General features: G+C 45.9%; 1 long non-coding RNA gene across 2 annotated transcripts in view; it reads right to left on the bottom strand.

Moving 5' to 3' along the window:
• LOC128348250 (uncharacterized) overlaps positions 1–19,105 on the bottom strand; it is a 35,928-nt gene extending 16,823 nt beyond the window's left edge. Inside the window, exons 1-4 of one of the 2 annotated variants that reach the window (XR_008318032.1) lie at positions 18,590–19,105; positions 6,772–6,854; positions 766–870; positions 3–145 (exon numbers count right to left, since the gene is read on the bottom strand). This is a non-coding gene — a long non-coding RNA (uncharacterized LOC128348250). The remainder of the gene's footprint in view (positions 1–2; positions 146–765; positions 871–6,771; positions 6,855–18,589) is intronic. The other variant, XR_008318031.1, reaches the window with a different exon arrangement.
• Between the last annotated feature and the right edge of the window lie 2,360 nt (positions 19,106–21,465).

Below are 21,465 nucleotides of genomic sequence, written 5' to 3'. Positions count from 1 at the left end.
ACCTGTCTCTCCACTAGTATCTGAATCAATGTCCCCTCTTCATTCTGTACAACACCTGGGATACGACTGGTGCTATGTGTACTTTAAATGATGGTGGTAGCAGGGGTAGATGACAGATCATATACTTGGACATCTATATGGAGCACTGCAGTTGAGACATTAAACCATTCTGTCAGCCTTAGATAGTTGAGTATGCAGGAAAACTACCAGACTGTGTGGTTTGCTTACTTGGTGGATAAGAGGAAGCACCATGTGGATTTCTATGCCTATACAACTAGATATGTATGCACAGAAATGATCCAGCTTTGAGCTCCATCCAAATCAGCTTAAATAAGTGACATAATCCTGTCCTTTGTAATACACAATTGTAATTCATTCACAGTGCCCTTAGTCTGGCTTTGTTTCTCTCTGATTGCTTGTTCCAGGTGGATCTGACATTCCCCCTTCAAATCTGCCAGGCTGTTCTCTCTACAGTCTCATTTGGCTAGTAGCCATTACTGATGCATTTACATACAATCTGTGCAGAAATGGTTATGGAAGTGTTTGCATGAATGCTGTAGCATCGCATCGCACCATTATTTATACCAATTACCTCTGTACTGAAAAACACATGGTGTGGAGGAGGCTGGGGGAAAGGGTTGATTAGAACTCTTGCGTAGTGTTACCAAATGAGAAAGATAACCCCTGCAATCTCATATAAAAACAAAACAAGATTGATGAAAGACTTGAAATCTTAAGAAATGGAAGCCAATCAGCCTAACCTACCTTACAGAAGTTGTTGTGAAGATAAAATGGTGGCCGGGGCGGGGGGATGTCACAAAGTTGTCAGGATAAAATGGCAGGGGGTGGAATGTATACTGGCCTCAGTTCCTTGGAAGAACAATGGGATACAAATGTAATTAATAAATTAATTAATAAGCTAACCATTTTCAAACCAGTCATGGGTAACAAAATGCAATAATGTGAAGAGCACACATGTACATTGTGGGGTTAATGCACAGGAGATAACATAAAGGGATGTATCTAGTGGATACCCAGACTTGGCATCCTTTCCACACACATACTTAGTATAGTTTGTTCTTACATTCAGCTGTTAGCCGAGGGAGGGTGAACTGAGTCATGCTGTGCTTCCATTCTGAATGTCACCATGTTCTGCACTGTGGTACACCATGACTTTGTGTTACCATATTAGATACTGCAACTGGAATATAATGTACCTGGCAGTGTTTACAGATATAGAAGCCAAAGAGACAGAAATTACATTAGTGCCAGCAACATTCTGCCACTGCATAACAGCTGGGAAGGTGGAGGTGCAGCTGGCAGCAGCAGGCACAGGGGAGGCACAACATGAACCAGTCGGAGGTGTTTCAATGCCCTCTTGCTGGGACCAGGATGTAAGAAGATGCCCATTTTGGCATAAGCACTGAAGTACCACAATTGGAGGGGGATGGGAGAGGGAGGGAAGGAGAGAGGGAGGTCTTTTGACTTCCTTTGATATGGCCTGGTCATAGATGGGGGACAATGGACATTAACAGCGTGGTGTAGTGTTTAGAGTGCTGGACTAGGACCGGGGAGACCCGAGTTCAAATCCCCATTCAGCCATGAAACTAGCTGGCTGACTCTGGGCCAGTCACTTCTCTCTCAGCCTAACCTACTTCACAGGGTTGTTGTGAAAGAGGAACTCAAGTATGTAGTACACCGCTCTGGGCTCATTGGAGGGAAAGCGGGATATAAATGTAACAACAACAACAGGAAGCAGGGGTGTGTAGAAGACCGGTTCAGCTCGGAGGGGAGATGTTTGCAAATATTCTTTTTATTTTATTTTACTTACCCCCGTCGGGGGGCTACACCGAGATGGGGGGGAGCACAGAGGTTCCCCCTCCTCCTGCCGGCCTTCCTTATGTCAAAAAGTGCCCACTTTGGGTGATCTTCAGCTCTTTCTGGGCCTTTCTCCCATTGTGGTGACCATTTTGGAAGCTGCTGCCCATGTGCAATGGGCCCCTGCATGGCCTAGGTCATGACCTGGCCTCAGAGAAGTCCCCTGGAAACCCCCTGAATGGCGGGGTGGTTGGAGCTGGTCCAATGTTGACCCTAACCGGAGGTAGTGGTTCAGCTTGACATCGAGCCATTGAACCGAACTGGTTCGACTCCGAACAGATTCGGCTTCGAACCTGTTCACACATCCCTAACAGGAAGTTTACTCTTCCAGCTACTAAGAATGTGAATCATATCTGCCTATCGGTTTGGAGAATGAAACTAGTTTGTAGTTTGTACCCAGTTAGGCAAAGCTGCAGATAGATTTTCTGAGGAGAGATATTTTAATGAGGATTTTGGAGACAATGTTGTTTATGGCTAGTGATGCCCGCCTACTTGCTTCTGATCACCTGTTCTGCTTGTTCAAGCTGTATGCTTGTCAATAGATATTACAGGAACACCGCAAATCTCTGGTGATTTTTTCTTCAAAGCAAAACTTACCTGTAAAAGCTGCTCTGAACCTCCCACTGATCAAGGAAGGGAGGGCACAGAAAAATCTTTTTTCTGCAAATCCCATTTGTTTTTCCAGTTCATATAAACTCAGTGTGACTAGGTAACTTCGTATTATGACCATTCTGATAATAATATTGGAACCTCACAAAAAGCAAATATAAATCAAATTTCTCCAAAGCCAGGAGAACCTGAGAACAGGAGGAACTGGAATCTGCAGCTCCCACTGACATAAGCCCAAATAGTTGCTGGAGTAAACTGCATATTGTATTCAGGATCCCACGGTGTTTCATTTGAATCTGGCCAGAGGCTGATCTCCCATCAAAGCAAGTTGCCATTTAGCCCAGGAAAGGGTACTGCATTGGGCAACAGTCCTTAAAGATAAGGGAGTTCAAACTATCTTCCTCTATTCCTATCACCACCTCACAAGCCTCATTACTGAGCATGATCAATGTAAGCCTTCTTCATTACTCTTATCTTAGGATACAGAAAAGTATCAGATCCCCCATTTTACAAGGTATTTTCACTTCTGGCAAGGCTGGGAAGCAAACTCAGTTTTGTTATTAGCTTTGCCTGCCAAAATCAAGATGCTGTATCTGAACACTACTTGGCTCAGCTGTGCGCTTTAATTAGAAATTAACACTTTCATCCAAGTGCCAAGAATGCAATCTAGTGATCCTGATCTCCAGTCCTGTGCTTCTTACAAAAAGCTCATCTTGCTTTCTACTCACTTTTTGTACTCTTTCCTTTGAGTGCATGGGGAGGGCGGGGGACACTCAGCACCAGACTTATAAGGGATTTGAAAGCACTGCATTCAAATCAGGATACCAAGTGGGGTATGTGCATTCTTGTTACACATAGCACAATTCAGACATTATGCTGTATGTACATTCAGGTGTCTGCAAACATGTATATGTTTTGATGTGAATGATTGTGCATGCATTCACTTTAAAATGAACCTGGATGTACAGTAGGTCCCTCAAATGCATAGTACAGATAGCAAATGTTCTATCATCACGTATTGAATGTAATGTGCCAATAATTTTGTGTACATACAGATCTGTACATGTGTTAAACATAACATGTGTATAGGGTTATAGTTTATTTGCAATGTTTTGATCTTTGCATAGATTTTTTAAAAAATGTGTTCCTTAAAAAGGTGCTGATTATTATTTTCTTCAAATGCATGTTCCCTACTGCTTTGCAATGAGATCAAATTCTAAGTTCAAAATGAAAGATTAACTTACTACACATTGTTCTGGCATATACCAAGGATATCCTGCTTATCCATCATTTGTCAAGTATTTTAATAATTTTACATTATACAATGCCAGGAATAAATGTCTATATAGGTATATTAGCAAAAACATTTATGAAATTTCTTCTCTCTTCCCTGAGCTCTACTCAAATCTCCCAAGTGTCCCTCATAATGATACACATTCAGGACCTTAATTAAATTTTGTGTACTGTGCTGCTGCTTATTATTGACATTGTCACATCCCACCTGTTTCTATCACTTATCTTCCTTTGAAATTGATAGAGCAAAATGCAGACACTCACCACATTTGCATGTAATGGGAAACCAAAATTAAATGGGGCAGAGGTTGGATTTCTTGTACATCCAAATGCATGGAACCTCTGTCCTATTCAAAAAGCAACCTGAGGATTCCCTCCACAAACTCCAGTTTGAACCCTGGGTTGTGAGTACCTGAGGTTTGCATTCGGCAATGTTATGTCCAAATGCTGAACTGTAGGAAGACTTCTCCCAGATGAGAGTTGAGGGAAGGAAGCTCCTCCCTCTCTCCATCCTGACTGGCTGCCGTGGCTGTACTTCATGCAAAAGAGGGTGCCCAGCATCCACTTTCCCTGCCCGCAGAGCCAATTTCCCCTCCTCTCTGCAGTCTCCCTGACTGCAGTTCAGGTCCTGGTCATTATGTCCAAATGATGACAGGTAAGCTGGGGGGTGGTGTGCAACTATGAGTCCATTGGACCCTTGGTTCCACGTTATGAGCGCATGCAGCCAGAGCGACATTCCTGGGGTTTCAGTGTCATAAATACATTCAGTGCCCAGCAGAAATTCCTTCCTGCCCTATATTGTCTTTCCTTTCAGCCTTAAGTAAGCTTCTCCTGGTTCCCCCCAGACCATTTCCTGCATCAGTTTTGATTGGCCATAGAGGTCATATACCATTCCCTTCTTATGAGTTCCATTCCTATCAGTGCAGTACAGGTAGCAGTGTCCCTGGCTCTTTTCCTTGCTAAGTGAATAAGAAGCTGCTCAGGCTCTACAATATTCACTAGGATCCCCCCCCCCCCCGCTTTCAGTACTTGCCTCAAGGCCTTGTCCATACATAAGAAGGAAATTGGTAAAGAAGAAGAAACGATGGCCGGTGTTCCTTGTAATAGGGAACCTCAGCTACAACTCCCACCATCCTCAGTCAAAGGCCACTGCAGCTGGGGATGCTGGGAGCTGCAGTCAACAACATCTGGGATTCCCTGTGACAGGGAACACTGATGATGAGCATCCTTCTTAACACACTTCTGTGGCAACGTGGGACATGGGACTTGCCAAGATCACCCTTGTTGAGATTTACAAATTTAAAAAGATGTTATAGCATCAAGAACAATACATAACATTATTTTAAGATTTGAATTTAAATTTGAATTTACGTCGAATTTAAATTCATTATTTGCTCAAATGATGTGGTGCTGATCGGTTGTGGATCTAAGTGCGTCATACAACAAATGGAGATGGAAAACCTGTTTTTAAGGACAGTCTAAAAGCAATAGCGGGAAATGATTCATCACTTCCTATTGCACTTGGATACCCGGTGCTGCCCTTTTAATCTATGTTAACTCAAGTGAGTTAATACACATTTCACATGAATGTTTTGGGTTTTTAGCACTGTGCAGGCATAATATCACTCACTTTAACATTGTTCAAACTCTTATTTTTCACTGAAGGAGGTTACTCACCATTTTTAACAGCTACATTCTTCTGGGGAAAGCTGTTGCTCAGTGGCAGATTAACTGCTTTGTATGCAGGTAATGTATGCTTTGTATGCAGAAAGACCCAGATTCCATTCTTCATAACTCCAGGTAGGGCTGTGAAAGCACCTGCTTGAAACCATGGAAGGCCACTGCCATCTAATGTAGACAATAGCCCTGTGTGTTGGAATGTCACGTTCCAATAAATGTGTTTCATCCCCCCACCCCCCACCCCAGTGCTGTGCAGGGAGATCTGGGAAGTGTAGTTCCTCCTAATGGGGAAAGTGAAATTCCCACATGCCTTCTCTGTGGACTCTAGTTCTGTTGAAGAGGAACCTCCAGAGTCCAGCACCCAAAATAGCAGGCACTGCACAGAGCTGGCCACACTGGGAGCACCTGTATGTGTCTGCACAACACAGGGGTGGTTGGGGACGGTACACATTTATCAGAACTGGACATTCCAACACAGAGATGTCATAGACTGTTTTGGATTGGATGGACCAATGTTTTGACTCAGTAAAAGACAGCTTCCTATGTTCTATTCAGTTATTACATTTATGGGTTTGCTCTGTCAAAGCAATCATGTAAATCCTAAACAAACTGTGGTTGTTGTATCATTATGGGGATTGGCAGCTGCATCTGACCATCAGAATGGGGATGCAATACTTGAACCTCACCTCTACCAATGAGTCAACAATGAGCCTGGTTTTTTGAAAATTAGGAAGCCCAGCAGTCATTGTTAAAATAGGGAGTAGGCCTGGGGCAACCCAAGGTATTGTGGCAACTTTGAAGCAAGGCACCAAATGCTTCTTAAGCCATGCCTCCAGTGGGGCAGGGTGAGCCCCTTTTCAAAGCCAACCTCTGAAGGCTGTGCAAATGGAAGGGACATTGCCAGCAGCCTCCTCACCTGCTCTTGAGTTTCTTCCAAGCTTCCAAGGAGTGTTAGGAGAGGAGAGCTGCTTTCTCCCTGAGATTTGCAAAGTTTGCCAGGGCCAGGTCATCCCAAAGAGCTGCTCGGATGGTATAGGAACATACGAAGCTGCCTTATACCGTGTCAGGCTATTGGTCCATCTAGCTCAGTATTGTCTACACAGATTGGCAGTGGCTTCTCCAAGGTTGCAGGCAGTAATCTCTCTCAGCCCTATCTTGGAGATGCCAGGGAGGGAACTTGAAACCTTCTGCTCTTCCCAGAGCGGCCCCATCCCCTAAGGTGAATATCTTACAGTGCTCACACATGTAGTCTCCCATTTAAATGCAAACCAAGGTGGACCCTGCTTAGCAAAGGGGACAATTCATGCTTACTACACAAGACCAGCTCTCCTCCCATGGTGAGGGACATCTTGCTGCCCTGCTGGCATCCCAATGGATGGCCCCTCTGTATGCCTCTAAAATAATAGAAAGTGAGAGTCATTTGACTGCTAGTATACTGTTCCTGAATCAAATAAATACATGTTCTATCAGTGTTAAAGTCAGCCAAGTGACAGCAGTGCAGAACTGGTGAAATCTCTTTATCTAAAAAGAGATGAAGCGTTGAAAGATCTCTTGTGTCTCAGGATTGCCAACAAACAAGCAGCTTCCTTGATGCTGAGGGGAAAGTCAGAATACATGGGAATACAGGAAAAGAAAGGGATCAGGAATGCTTTTGTGCTAAAAGAGTTTTACAAATCTGTGGATAATTATAGCTCTCTCACATTCATGTGTATTTCAATTAAGTAATAAAACATGTTTCTGCGTGATTATGTTTCTGCGTGAAAGAAGCAAGCATAGTGGGTGTTATTTTCTGATGGGAAATAATATTGCAGAGTAACAGCTCTTGCTCCACATACAAATTATCTTTTTTAGCCTACTCTCCAAAAGGGTAATGAGATCACTTGGCATTCTGTGTGTGTGTTCATGTGTCCCCTGCCCCCACATCAACTTTGCAATGCCTGGACCAATATGAACCAAAACGGGTACAGTTGTAGGGACACATAAAGATACCTCAACGGCGTAGTTTGTGGTGACGTCAGAAGATGTGGTGGCACAAGTAGGCTGACTTGTGAACCGCCTAACAGATTTGAACCAAATTTGCTACAGATGTAGGGACACATAGGGATGCCCAAATGGAATGGTGTATGATGATGTCATTCATGCCAATTCAAGATGGCGGCCACATGAACATCTGAGGCACAAGCAGGCTAATTTGTGGGTTGCCTAACCTATTTGAACCAAATTGGGTACAGCTGCAGTAAGTGACACACACAGACACCTCAGTGGCATAACTTGTAATGATGTCATCCATGCCAATTCAAGATGGCAGACACATAAACCTTTGAAGTGCAAGTGGGCTAACTTGTGAATCACTTAACTGATTTGAACCAAATTTGCTACAGCTGTAGGGACACAAAGGGACACCTCAATGGCGAAGACTGTGATGATGTCATCCCCCTCAATTCAAGATGGTGAACATGTAAACTTTGGAGACACCAGTGCACTAACTTGTGGACAGTCTAACCGATTTGAACCAAATTTGCTACAGCTGAATGGACACATAGGGATGCCGCAGTGGTGTAGTCTGTGATGATGTCACCCACCTCGATCCAAGATGGCAGATGCATAAACATTTTGTGGCACAAGTGCACTAACTTGAGGACTGTCTAGCCAATTTGAATCAAATTTGGAACAGCTGTAGTGAATGACATACAGGGACATCTCAATGGTGCAGTTTGTAATGATGACATCCACCCTGATCCAAGATGGCAGAGCCATGAACATTTGAGGTGTGAGAGATCTAACTTGTGGACCTCAATTTGCACCAAATTTAGTCCAGATGTAGAGACAGTGAAAGGAAAGTAGGCTGATTAGTTCTTACTAGAACAATTTGTTAATAAGTGCTGGAGTAGTTTGCTCCTGGTAAACGGGGTTTCCCAGATTTGGGAGTGGGGAGCAGAGGATGCATACCACACCATACAAACCCTACAGTGAGCTGCTCTATGGATATAGCATAGATCAACTCAGATGTCCTTCCTTTGATATCTATGGAGCACCTCCATCACAGTGGTGGATAATAACCGGACTCTGCTAACTGGGCAAAACCACTTTTAAAGTTGTTCATGGGAGAGCAATTGATCCTGTTCAGCACAGCACAGCATCTCTCCAGTGACTATTTCTGGTGGTGTGTGTGTGTGTGTGTGTGTGTGTGTGTGTGTGTGTGTGTGTGTGTGTTTGGGGAGGGGGGGTATGTGATTCCTTCTTCCCCTAAACCTTCAGATAAAGCTGCAATCCGTATGATTCCAGACAGGTCATACAAATGTCTAGCTTCCTACTGAAATAAGAACATCTCTTTCTCTGTTTGTTTTCAGGAAGAACCACAAACAAACAAACAAACAAACAAAGAAGAAGATGCTCTTATTAAAATTCTATTGTTTTTATTGTCATGTATTTTAATTTGTGACTTTTAAATATTTTAAATTTGGACACTGCCTAGGCGTATAAAAATGAGAGAGAGAGAGAGAGAGAGAGAGAGAGATCATATGCAACTCAGAACTGCCGAGCATGCGCAGAGGCATCTGACATTGGATAGGCTGATTATATTAGGATTTGCAGGACTGGTTCTATCACAAACTGGTCTGCCATGAACTGGAGTGGTTTGATCAAAAATCAGTTCGAACTGGTATGAGTTGGTTAATCTACCTGACCGGCCCAGCTGGTGGGTTCAACTGAACCAGTTCGGGGACCCATGGTTTAGTTCAAATTTGGTGTGAATTCAGAATGAACCAGCACAATGGTCCCTTAATCCATCACATTTCCCCTGGCACATGCTAGGCCTTAGGCTCTTTTTCATGACTGACAGCTGGGTAGGAAGAGTGTCCAGCCAGGCGCCAACCCCATGCATGCTCCTAAAAAATTGTCATACGTTGATAAATTCAAAGTTGTAGGAGGAAGTAATTGTATGCTAGCTGTGATCTGGATGGGAAGGTGGTGGCCAGCCGACATGTACTCAGCACTATGTTGAGGGTGGAGTAAAAACACATCCTGTTTCCATGTTAAATCCTGGCTTTTCACCCAGGCTTTTATATGATTGTCTCTGCTGCTTCTCTTTGTATTTTGTACTGTTTTTATGCTTGTGAGGCTATTCCCACAATCGGCTGAAATCGGGCTAGGGGAGCTTAGCCCGATTCCGGCTGATTGTGGGAGCCACCGTGCTCACACGCGAGCCCGGTTGCCTCCCGGCAGTTAACCCACCAAACAACCCCTCCCCTTAAACCGGGTTTGCTCCAGCAGTCTCTCCAGTATGCCCTACGCACTCGCACAGGGCATACTAGAGCTTCCGGAGGCCACGCAGGCCATCATCCTCCCAGCCCCCGCCGGCTCGGTCATGAAGCCGGCAGTCGTGTGTGTGGCCGCTCAGAGAAGACTGGCTAGTCGTCTGCTTAGCCCGCTCTCCTCGCAAACCCCATAGAGGCTCTTCTCCATGATCGTGAGAAGAGCCTCAGAGTTTTAAATTTTTAATCAGATTTGTTTTTATATTTTTAGCTTATATTTTAGACTTTTAGCTTATATTTTATATTTTTAGCTTATATGTCATTTTTATAATCTTGTTTTAAATTCTGCTGTAAACTGCCTTGAGATTATTTTTAGGAAAGACGGTATATAAATTTAACAATAAATAAAAATAATAAATAAATAAAATCCTGCACCATCCAACCCAGATCACGGCTAGCACACGATCACTTCTCCCTCCTCCTACCTTGATTTTTGCCGACACATGACCATTTCCTGGGCGTGCACACAGGGCTTGGAGCCTGGCTGGATGCTCCTCCTCCTGGGCATAAGAACCAGCTTATTATTTTCCATGTTCCAAGTCTTTGGTACATCACACACAGGTGGGTGGTGGAAACAACTCTGTAAGCCTTGACTTAGAACACTGAATCATACCACAGTTCTAAAGATATTCCAGAGGCCACTCAGCCCACTGACAGATTCTGATAAGTCCTGAGGCTGATTCACAAACTCAAATCCATTACAAAAAATTAATTACTACAGCCAGATTTCTACAACATCCCGAGTTATGACCAGCCCATTTATTTACATTTAACCCAAGTGTAGCAAAATCAGCTTACAGTTGTTACAATAGAAGCATGGGGATTGCTTATGCGATAGGTTTCTTAACCTTGTTAACCAGATGTTGTTGGACTACAACTCCCATCATCCCCAGACATGGCTTTTGTGGCTGAGGATGATGGAAGTTGGAGTCCAACAGCATCTGGGGGCCCAAGGTTAAGAAACCCTGCGAGACAGAGAGAGAGAGAGAGAAGTGCGTCTGATTCAAAGGATTTACATTATAAAAGGATTTATATGATAGCTTATTTTTACTTTGATTCTTGCACTTTCAGAGGTTTATTTCTTGCTACTCATCATTTTCATTAAATTGTTTGTTCCATTTGACAAAATTCTGATAATACTGGGGCAGCAAAATCTCATTAAATCAGTTTCTCCTCGATATCACACTGTCATGATATATAACATCAGGATATAGCCTGCCAAGCAAATACATCTTAGTAAGTGAAGTAGTTTCTACTTATTAAAAGAATGAAATAGCTGGTGCTGCTATCTATTCTTTTCTGCATAACCTGACAATAATTTAATTAATTTATTTATTACATTTATATCCCGCTCTTCCTCCGAGGAGCCCAGAGCGGTGTACTACATACTTGAGTTTCTCTTTCACAAAAACCCTGTGAAGTAGGTTAGGCTGAGAGAGAAGTGACTGGCCCAGAGTCACCCAGCGAGTTTCATGACTGAATGGGGATTTGAACTCAGGTCTCCCCGGTCCTAGTCCAGCACTCTAACCACTACACCACGCTGGCATAGAAGGTGGCATAGAAATTTGGGAGCTCCAAATCATCCTTCACGTGAACAGATGAAGAGATCATATGAAAGGGATGATCTTTTTGCAGAACCAAGCATTGAGAGCTACAGGGATGCAATGTTATTCTACAGCTCCACAAACAGATTGACAGTAGCCTGCAAGCGCACAAAGCCTGTCAACATTTTCAAAGAAGAGAATGCTCACAGAGATGACTGCTTCACAGTGCTTGCAAAAGTTCAAGGTTCTGTCTCTGTGCAACCATCTTTTACATGTACATTTCAGATTCCCCAGACACAATATGCCTGCCCTATTGCTTATTTAAAGCACTTTAAATTGGTTGAGTGCTGGAGGAGAGTACCTCAAAAGAATCATGCTAGGCAGTGTGCTATTGCTCCAGGGATCCCTTGTTTTGACTGACCCTAGGACTCTCTCGCATGCATGTTTCTCAAGTGTGACTATTTACAAGACTAAAAAGCTGATCTGGGTCATGACATGATACAACTGCTGGACAAGAGAAGGCACTTCTCAAATGGCTCAGCAGTATTTATTCACTTCAGTGGCTGTTGGCTGATGCAGATGATGTCTGGGTCCATAAGAGATAACATGGCTGTAGGACTATTATCATGAGGTAACCTGGGAACAACAACAAATCTATTTAAGTCTTTGGGCCAGAGCAGCCGAGGAGTGCAGTACAGTATGTACATGCTCCTTCCCAACAATTATGTTTCAGAATCTGGAATTATATTAAATAATTTCAGGTTGCTATGTTAGGTACCCACATTATATTAAAAGAAGACTTTATATTTCAGTGCAGACTTATTACTGGGCTGTGGGTTTTCAAATTGCAATTCACATGATAATTGGAATGCAATGAAGTCTGCACTCAGTGATGACAACCAGATTAATGGAGCACTGGTGTTCCTGAAGCATTTAACTAACTCAGCTCTACAACTGGTCAGTGGTGGCGGCAAATTTTGACAACCTTCCCTTCCCCTAGAAGTGCTCTATGCCATCCTAAAATATGACCTGAGGGTTGCATAACCCTTAAGAACATATTTTCAGCTGGCACAGTGTGTTTCCAGGGAAAGGGGAGACTGTTGAAATTAACTCCTCTCTGTAAGCACCAGTGTAGCATTAATCTGGAACTCTTCAAAAGCACTGGTGCTACACTGGTGTTTCTCCCATAGCACCAGTGCTTCATCTGGATGCCAGCCAGTGGCTAGATATCTTAACTAGAGAAGTGTGCACAAAAACTGCTGATGTGTGCACACAGCACGAGTGCCCTCGTGATTCCATCAGTTCCCTTATGTGCACATTTCGGCACAACAGAACCAGCAAGAGCATTCCCCTGTGCACCCAGAAGTGCTCTCAAGAGTGCTCTTCTGTGCTCTATGAGGGCAGTGATGTGTTTCTGCACATCACTTTTGGGAGAGCACTCCAGGAGAAATGCCCATGGACTCTGTTGCACAAAAATGCATTAAAATGCATGTGGAGGGGAGCTGCAGGGGCAGTCCTGCTGCATGTGTGAAGCTGCTGGTTACACACACATTTTGGTGGTTAGGATGTCAGCCAGTGACATCCTGCCATTTGCCCATGTTCCATGTGGAACTTGTTGTGCCACATGGTATCCATGTTGATAAACAGGGAAATTACTGTACCCCCAAAAAATACTTTCAGGCAAGCTATTTCATGAAATACATCACCAAGAGAAAAGGATGTGGTTAAACCCCCTCTTTAAGTATTTGGTAAGGTCACCATGAAAATGCATCAAAAGCAGCAGGTGGATTGCTCTTGATGACTGTGAATTAGGTGACTGCAAGCCAGTTATTCCATATGAATTATTTGAGAGCAAATGGGCATATCCCAAATGGCTATAAAATGGCTTAAAGTAACTGATGTTAAAGTGCCAGTTAAAGAACTTTAAGTGCCTAATGCAGAGGCACCCATTGATTCCACACAGGAGACCTCCTCCAAACCTTGCGAAAATTAATGTATTGTAACATTCATTTCAGTTCCCTTTATTTCTACAATCTAGAATTGAAAAAAGTGGCAGCATATTCAGCTACTCTTACATTTGAATATAATGATTACAAATAGCAAACTCAGGAACAGAGGAAGCTGTCTTATACCGAGTCAGATCATCAGTCCATCTAGCTCAGTATTGTCTACACCAGTGTTTCTCAAACTTTTTGGAGTCAAGGACCGCTAAATTCTTCGTGCAGAGTTTCAAGGACCGCTACATTCTTCATGCGCAGTTTCCCGGACCAGCAGTTAGTAAAGGGGTTTCAAGTCTGTCTATCTATCTATCCGACTTCTATACTGCCCAAAACTTGCATCTCTGGGCAGTTTAGAATGAAAATAATATAAGCATTAAAATAATTAAATTTGGAATCTTTTGCAAACATTGAATATTAGGGGTTCTTAACCTTGGGTCCCTCAGTTAAACTCCCATAACCCCCAACAACAATGGCATTTGGCCATTATGGCTGGGGATTATGGGAGTAGGTCCACCAACGTCTGGGTACCCAAGGTTGAGAACCCCTGAATCTAAAAGCCTGGGTGAACAAATTTGTCTCCAGTATGTCTGGAGTAGAGGTGCTTGTGATTACTCAATGGAGAGGGGATGTTGGGCCATTAGAAAAATTCAAAAGCTACACGGGGCCAATGAAAACAACATACAAGCAAGCCCCACTGATGCAAGAGGGAAACAGTGTTCCCTCTCAAGGCGCCTCGACCACAACAGGCAGCTGGGTTTCAATCAACCAACCTTTGGCTGCAAACAATGAGCATGCAAGAACCAGCAGCCCTTCAAGTGGCGCCCACTGCCATACTTTTTCCTCCATGCCCCCGCATCGCATACTGTTTGAAGCTGTAAAGATAGGGAATAAGATAGCTGTAGGAAGATCTCAGCAGCATGTGGAGGCAAGGCACAAGAAGGGTCCCATGCCTCTGTGATACTCTTCCTCTTCTGTGCCATGTGCAAAATTGAGGAAGTGAGTGCCTTGATTTCAGTTGGGGGGGGGGGGTTGACTCCCAGTCAGGGACCGGCACTCAACCCTTCGGGGACCGGCAGCGGTCCAAGGACCGGTGGTTGAGAAACACTGGTCTACACTGCTGCCTGAATGCTGTTGCCAGATTGGTCTCCGAGATGTCCTGTAGAGATCATATTACTCCGATTCTAAAAGACAGACACTGGCTACCAATAGGTTTCTGGGCAAAATACAAAGTGCTAGTTACTACCTCTAAAGCCCTTAATGGCTTGGGCCCATGGTATTTAAGAGAACACCTTCTTCATTGTGAAACCCACTGCCTATTAAGATCTTCAGGGGAGGTTCATCTGAGGGTGCCGCCAGCTCGTCGGGTGGAGACTCAAAGGCATGTCTTCTTTGTAGTTGCCCCAGGACTATGAATGCACTTCCTGCATGAGATTAGAGCTGGTCCATCCCTGTTGGCTTTTAGGAAACAGCTGAAGACACATCTCTTCAGCTAATCTTTTTAGTTAGTTGGCATTTTTATGGATACAGGTGGACCTCAGTATTCGCGGGGGTTCCATTCCTGACTGCAGCCGTGGATGTGGCAAATACTGAGGCATTGAGGCTATGGGATCACGAGGGTTAGTTTCCCGGTCAGCCAGAAATAGCCGAAAATCATCCAATGTTTGGTGGGGAGATGGGGGGAGCTCCTTACCCTGCTTTGCTCTCGCCCCATGTCATGCTGTGTCCCGGAATGCCCCCAAATGGGCCGAAAGTTGCCAATTTTTTTCTTTTGTGGTTCCAATGAACAAATGGCGGCCGTAACTTACTTCCATGGTCATTTCCAGCCACCCCCAACCCACAGATACATGAGGTCAATGTGCTTTTTTCTCTTTTTGTCCCACTTATGCGGAGGTCGGGTGACTTTTACCCAACCGCAGATACGTGAATCCATGGGTACCATGGGTACTGAATCCATGGATAACAAGGTTATCCTGTATTTTAATCTGGTTTTTATATGTTTTAACTGATAAATTCTTGGTTTCTTTTATTCTTGGTTTGTTTGATGCTGTAAACCATCTAGAGACTTTGGTAGTGGGCGATATTCAAATTTATTAAATACATACATACATACACTGACTGGCAGCAGTTCTCAAAGGTTTCAGGCAGGAGTCTTTCCCAGCCCTACTGGAGATGCCAGGGACTGAACCTGGGACCTTCTGCACTCAAAGCAGATGCTCAGCCAAAAAGCTACAGCCCCATTCCCTAAGGGGAATATCTTACAACAGTCAGCACTCACATGTATTCATCCATCCAAATGCAAACCAGTGCCTGACATACAGAGCACTACCCTACCAATCCAAGAGCAGGGGGCTTATGCTCATTCTGTAAGGCTATTCACATGATTGAAGAAAATTGGGCTAGCCTCCACTAGCTCGATTTTCTTCAATCGTGAGAACCACCAGGCTCGGCTGCGAGCCCGGTGGTTCTTGAGCAGCTAACCTGCTCAAGTAGCCTGCCCCTTAGCCTGGGTTTGCAGAGCGAGCGCTCTGCAAACCCATGCTATCAGATCTTGAGTAGCCACGGCACCACTCTGTGCCACAGGTACTCACAAGGAGACCCCGGAGGGGAGGTGAAAAGCCTCCTCCCGGCTCTGGGGGTCTTGCCAGCATGCCCTGTGCACTCGTGCAAGGCATGCTGGAGCTTGTGGGGGCTGATAGACCCCCGCTCCCCTCAGCCCCCGCCGGCTCCGTCACGGAGCCAGCAAACATGTGGGCAGCCAATCCGGCCACCCAGTGCTCCCTCCCCGCTCACCCCACCAAACCAGGTCTCACTGATCATGAGACCCGGCTCTGTGTCTCTCCAAACCATGTGCTCACTTCTACTGAGCTCACAGAAGCTATTAAGAATTGTGTCACCTCTGCAGTGACGAACCTCCCATCAGTCCCAATGGGAAGCTTGTTGCTAAAATGATGGTGCTACCATTAGTAATGACGGAGGCTCTCCAAGCTTGTTAGCATACAGTGTGGAGAGACACAGAATGCATGCAACATGTGCTTTGCTCTTGGATCAGCAGAGTGCTGTGCTGTATACGAGCCAACATATGGGGAGAGCTGGCCTTATGGTAGTAAGCAAGAATTGTCCTCTTTGTGAAGCAGGGTCTGCCCTGGTTTGCATTTGAATGTTCCCTCTCTGGTATCTCCAAGATAGGGCTGAGAGAGATTCCTGCCTGCAACCTTGGAGAAGCCGCTGCCAGTCTGTGCACCTAAATGGACCAATGGTCTGTCTCAGGATATGGCAGTTTCCTATGCTCCTATGATAAAATGGGGCTGCTATGGGAATAGCATCTGCCTGCTTGCAGGCAGAAGGTTCCAAGTTCCCTCCCTGGCATCTCCAAGATAGGGCTGAGAGAAACTCTTGCCTGCAGTCTTGGAGAAGGTGCTGCCAGTCTGGGTAGACAATACTGAGCTAGATGGACCAATGGTCTGACTCTGTATAAAGCAACTACCTATGAAAATACTCTGAATACTCTAAGACTCTGAACAAATTTCTATTATCAGGATTATTTTTCAACTTCCTCTGTTCCTAAGCTGCACTGAGACATTGCTTGACTTGAAAATGAACCTCTTGGATACCTACAAGCAGCCATACATCTTGGAAGAGCTTAAAGGAGAAATCTGTTTTAAATCCAGTTCAAATGCCAGCAAGGACATTTTGTGTCCTTTCTGTATACAGTACTGTCTCCTTAAAACTTTATGAAGTCCAGTATTAGCCATTTTGTCCTGCAATACACAAATGCCAAAAGGCATTTATATTAGGCACCGGACAAATCTCATTAAGCCATTAGGTCCCAACAGGGGGTAATTATATTTTTATCACAAGACAATCACAATTCTGAGGGCAAGAAGAGCACCCAGCTGTGTCCCATGCCCTGAGGGCATCATTATTGCTTGATAATCTCACCTGTGCAACTGTCAGGTTTCATTGCCCAATTAATTTGCCTCTATAGATTGTTCAATAAAATGCCCCCTACAGTAATTCCAAATGATTTAATGACTTTATGTCTTTTGGATTAGCACAACAGGATTTGTAGATCTCAACAATTCTATATAGCTAGCCAATTTTCCTGTGTCTCAGTCTGTTATTTCACATTGGGAGTACAGAAGGAAATTTTATAGCCTATAATAATCAGAAAGTATTTTTTATAGTTCTCAACATCATAAATTTCTCCTCTTAAAAGATGCCATGTTCAAAACTCAGTAAGTCAGATTCAAATAAATGTTACCAAATCTTGTATATGGAAATTTCTCTTCAGCTCTGTTCCCTGACAGTTTACCTGGAGTAAACATCTAGACAGGTAAGGAATGGTTGGAAAATTATACTTCTAGAAATCCAACGTGATAAAGTTTGATGTGACAGCAGAAGCCTGCAATTTATTAACCGGATTCCGTCTCCCCACCCTCCATTTATTTATTTTTATATGTACATGCACATGTACATATACATATATATATACATTCTGAATTCAGGTTCCCATTCAGCCATGAAGCTCATATGGTGACTCTAGGCCAGTCATGTATCTCTCAGCCTAACCTACCGCACAGGGTTGTTGTGAGGATAAACAACCATGTACACTGCTCTGGGCTCCTTGGAGGAAGAGTGGGATATAAATGTGAAAATAAATTTTAAAAAACAAATTAAATAAATATTATACATGTTTAGGTATATAAAACATATATAAATATGTATTATTTATACACACATATACATATTGCCTTTCAACAAAGTTTTCAGGGCAGTTCCCCAAAAGTAAATTAAATAATAAAACTATATCATAACACACAACAGAAACAATCGTGAAACACAGCAGTTTAAAAGTAGCTGCTAAAAATGGTTGAAGTAAGTTAAAAGGCCTGGGAGAAAAAAAGGTCTGTGCCTGATATTAAAAGGACAACAGTGTGGATGCCAAGCAAGTCTCCCTAGGGAAAGAGTTCTACAACCAGGGTGCTACATCTGAAGGGTCTTCTACCCTATAGATGCATAGATAGGCTGATCTGAGAGCAGGCACTCCTTCACATACCTGGGTTCTATACTGTTTGGGGCTTTAAACAAGCAGCTCTTAACTGTGAGGCTATTCTCACAACCAGCAAAAACAGGGCTTGAGGTCTGAAGGCGGGGTTAGCACTACCATGTGAAACCTCAGCAAGTTCTCTAACAGGGCTGTGTCGAAAGAGGGTCACCCAGTTCCCAGCCCCTCCTCTAAAACTAGGTTTAGCAAGCTGGGGAGGTTGCCTACCCCCTTCCAGTACTCGTGTGAAGCCACGGAACGCTGTGGAAGGTCTGTTTATACAGAGCTACCATAGAGCCTGCGTACCAGAGTGGGCTGCAAAGCAAGCAGAACACTTGGCGAAAGCCCGTCCAGCAACAGCTCTGAGCACTCACTCAAATTTCCTTAAAGTGGCAGGCACCTTGCAAATGAGCCCAAGGGAAAATATGAACATAGGAAGCTGCCTTCCACTGAGTCAGACCATTGGTCCATCCAGCTTAGTACTGTCTACACAGACTGGCAGTGGCTTCCCGAGGCTCTCAGGCAGGATTCCCACTCAGCCCGACCTGGAGATGCCAGGCAGGGAGCTCAAACTCTTCTTCCTATAGCAGCCCCATCCCCTAAGGGGAATAATTGCACAGACACATATGTCATACTATTGATTCATTTTACATTTTACTAGCTGACCCTGCACAGAGCATCTGTGTGGTCTTGCACTGAGCCTGTGGCATCGCACCCCCACAATGCTCTCGCTCGCTCTCGCCGCCCCGCAATGCTCTTGTTCGCTCTCGCCGCCCCCGCAATGCTCTCGCCCACTCTCGCCACCCCCCGCAACTCTCTCTCTCTCTTGCCCCCCACGACTCTCTCATCCGCTCTCGCTGCCCCCGCAACTCTCTCTCGTTGACCCCGCAACTCTCTCGCTGCCCCAGCAACTCTCTCGCCACCCCCGCTCTCCCCCCACAAGTCTCTCACCCCCCACAAGTCTCTCGCTCACGCTCTCTGTCCTCCATCTTTCTATCTCTGTCTCAAAGTCCTTGCTTCCCCCTGCCACTGCCAGGCACTGTTGCCTGCTCACCTGACAGCCTCCGAGCTCCCTGCTCAGGGGCATAACTACTATTAAGCAAGGGGAGGCGGTGGCCTGGGGGCCCCCACGCCTCAAGGGGCCCCCCAGAGGCAAGTCACATGACTATATATTGTGAAGTGTGTGTGTATCAGCGAGGGGCCTATTTTAAAATTTTGTCTCTGGGCCCACTCCAGCCTTGTTACGCCCCTGTGTGACCCTGCTCCCTGCTGCTTGACGGGGCAGCTCAGCCAACCGTCTGCCGCCCGCAGCCCCCAGAGCCAACCGTCCAGCTCCCGAAGCCACCCCCAGCCTCCGAGCTCCCTGCTGCTTCACAGAGCCCCCGATCTAACTGTCAAACTGCTTTCCAGCCGCCCCGCAGGGCGCATGGCCCATCTTGAAGAATTAATAATATAGAATATCCCACTCTTCCTCCAAGGAGCCCAGAGCAGTGTACTACATACTCAAGTTCCTCCTCACAACAACCCTGTGAACTAGGTCAGACTGAGAGTTAAGTAACTGGCCCAGAGTCACCCAGCAAGTATCATGGCTGAATGGGGATTTTTGTGCTCCTTCCTGTCCCCTGCAAGTCACTGGACAAGAGCAGGAGTGTCCCTGTCCTTGCCTGCAGCTGCCCTTGCCTGCAGCGTGGTATAGTGGTTAGAGTGCTGGACTAGGATTGGGGAGACCCGAGTTCAAATCCCCATTCAGCCATGAGACTTGCTGGGTGACTCTGGGCCAGTCACTTCTCTCTCAGCCTAACCTACTTCACAGGGTTGTTGTGAGGAGGAACTTGAGTATGTAGCACACCGCTCTGGGCTCCGCAGGTTCCTCCTTCCATCTGCTGCCTCAGAGGAGATGCTTCCCAACCCACCCACCCCCACCTCCTCCGACTGCCAAGGCAAGGGCAACAGCACCCTTGCCCTTTCCAGGTGGAAACTGCATGGGTGATGGGGCTGCTGCTCTACCCTTCCTGGTGCCAGTAGGGGGGGGGAGGGCTGCTGCTGTAGCTGCTGCTGCTGGGAGCCAGTTCAAAAGGAATCAGGCTAGAGATGCACTCAGCAAAGGCGCGGAAAGAGCAGCCCAAGAATCAAGCCCCTGCCCCACTCAGAATCAGGGAAAGACAGGGCAGGGAGCAGCAGCATTCTTGCCAGCGCTCTCCTCCTTCCCAAGCAGACAGCGGCTGCTCTGGGTGGGTCCGACAACAGCAAGGGAGTGGGTGGGACGGCTGGCTGACATTCCCGCAGGCAAGGGAGCCGCTTCCTGAAGCACAACGGGCCCCGCCGCTCATCCCACCTCCAGAGGCTCCCAGCAGTTCGGCCCGCTGCCGCGCTCACTTCCAGGCTGGGCCGGTAGACCTCAGCGGTGGCAGTCCAAGTGCCCAATTTGCCTGGGTGTGACACTGCACCCACCCACCCACCCTCTGCACCATCATCAAGATGCAGAGGGTAGCACTGCCAATGAGCGTGGGCAGGTGTGGGCGACACTTTGTCAGTCACTCTCCCACCCTGCTGGCACTGCAAGAGTGGCAAGTGATGGCGTCAGGGCAGGTGGGTGATGGGGACACCCTCCCCCACATGCCCACCCTCCTATGCCCACTTGCCTGGTAACACGAATGGCCTCTGTGCACACACAGAGGCCCCAAAGAGGTTGCAGATTGACTGTCCTGTTATTTGGGAGGCTAGCAAGGGGTGGCAGTGGCGGATTGATGGGGAGGCAGAGTTGCCACTTGGCTACAGCGGCAGTGAAGGGGGCAAGGGGGGTTCTCCCTTTTACTTTCTACACTCGCTATACAGTGGGGTGGGAGGGGTGGAGGCCACAGCCACAGCTGCGGGGAGGGTGAGCTGGCAAGGGGAAGGTTCTGCCTTCTGCCTTCCCAAACCATGCTGCTGTATGGTGTACGGAGTGTGCCTTGTGCCTGGGCTACTTATGGGGCATCTGGCAATTGCTCCAGGGGGCATCTGCTGTGTCCCTCCTGGATCTGGGGACTGCGTTGGGGGGGGGTGACTCTTCCTTTGGGGCTGGTTGGCAGCTGCAGCTGCTCTCTTCTCTCTCCTTTTGAGCA

Source organism: Hemicordylus capensis, chromosome 2 (assembly GCF_027244095.1).
Source record: "Hemicordylus capensis ecotype Gifberg chromosome 2, rHemCap1.1.pri, whole genome shotgun sequence".
In the NCBI taxonomy this organism is placed as follows: domain Eukaryota; kingdom Metazoa; phylum Chordata; class Lepidosauria; order Squamata; family Cordylidae; genus Hemicordylus; species Hemicordylus capensis.
This window is presented reverse-complemented; position numbering and strand designations above follow the sequence as displayed.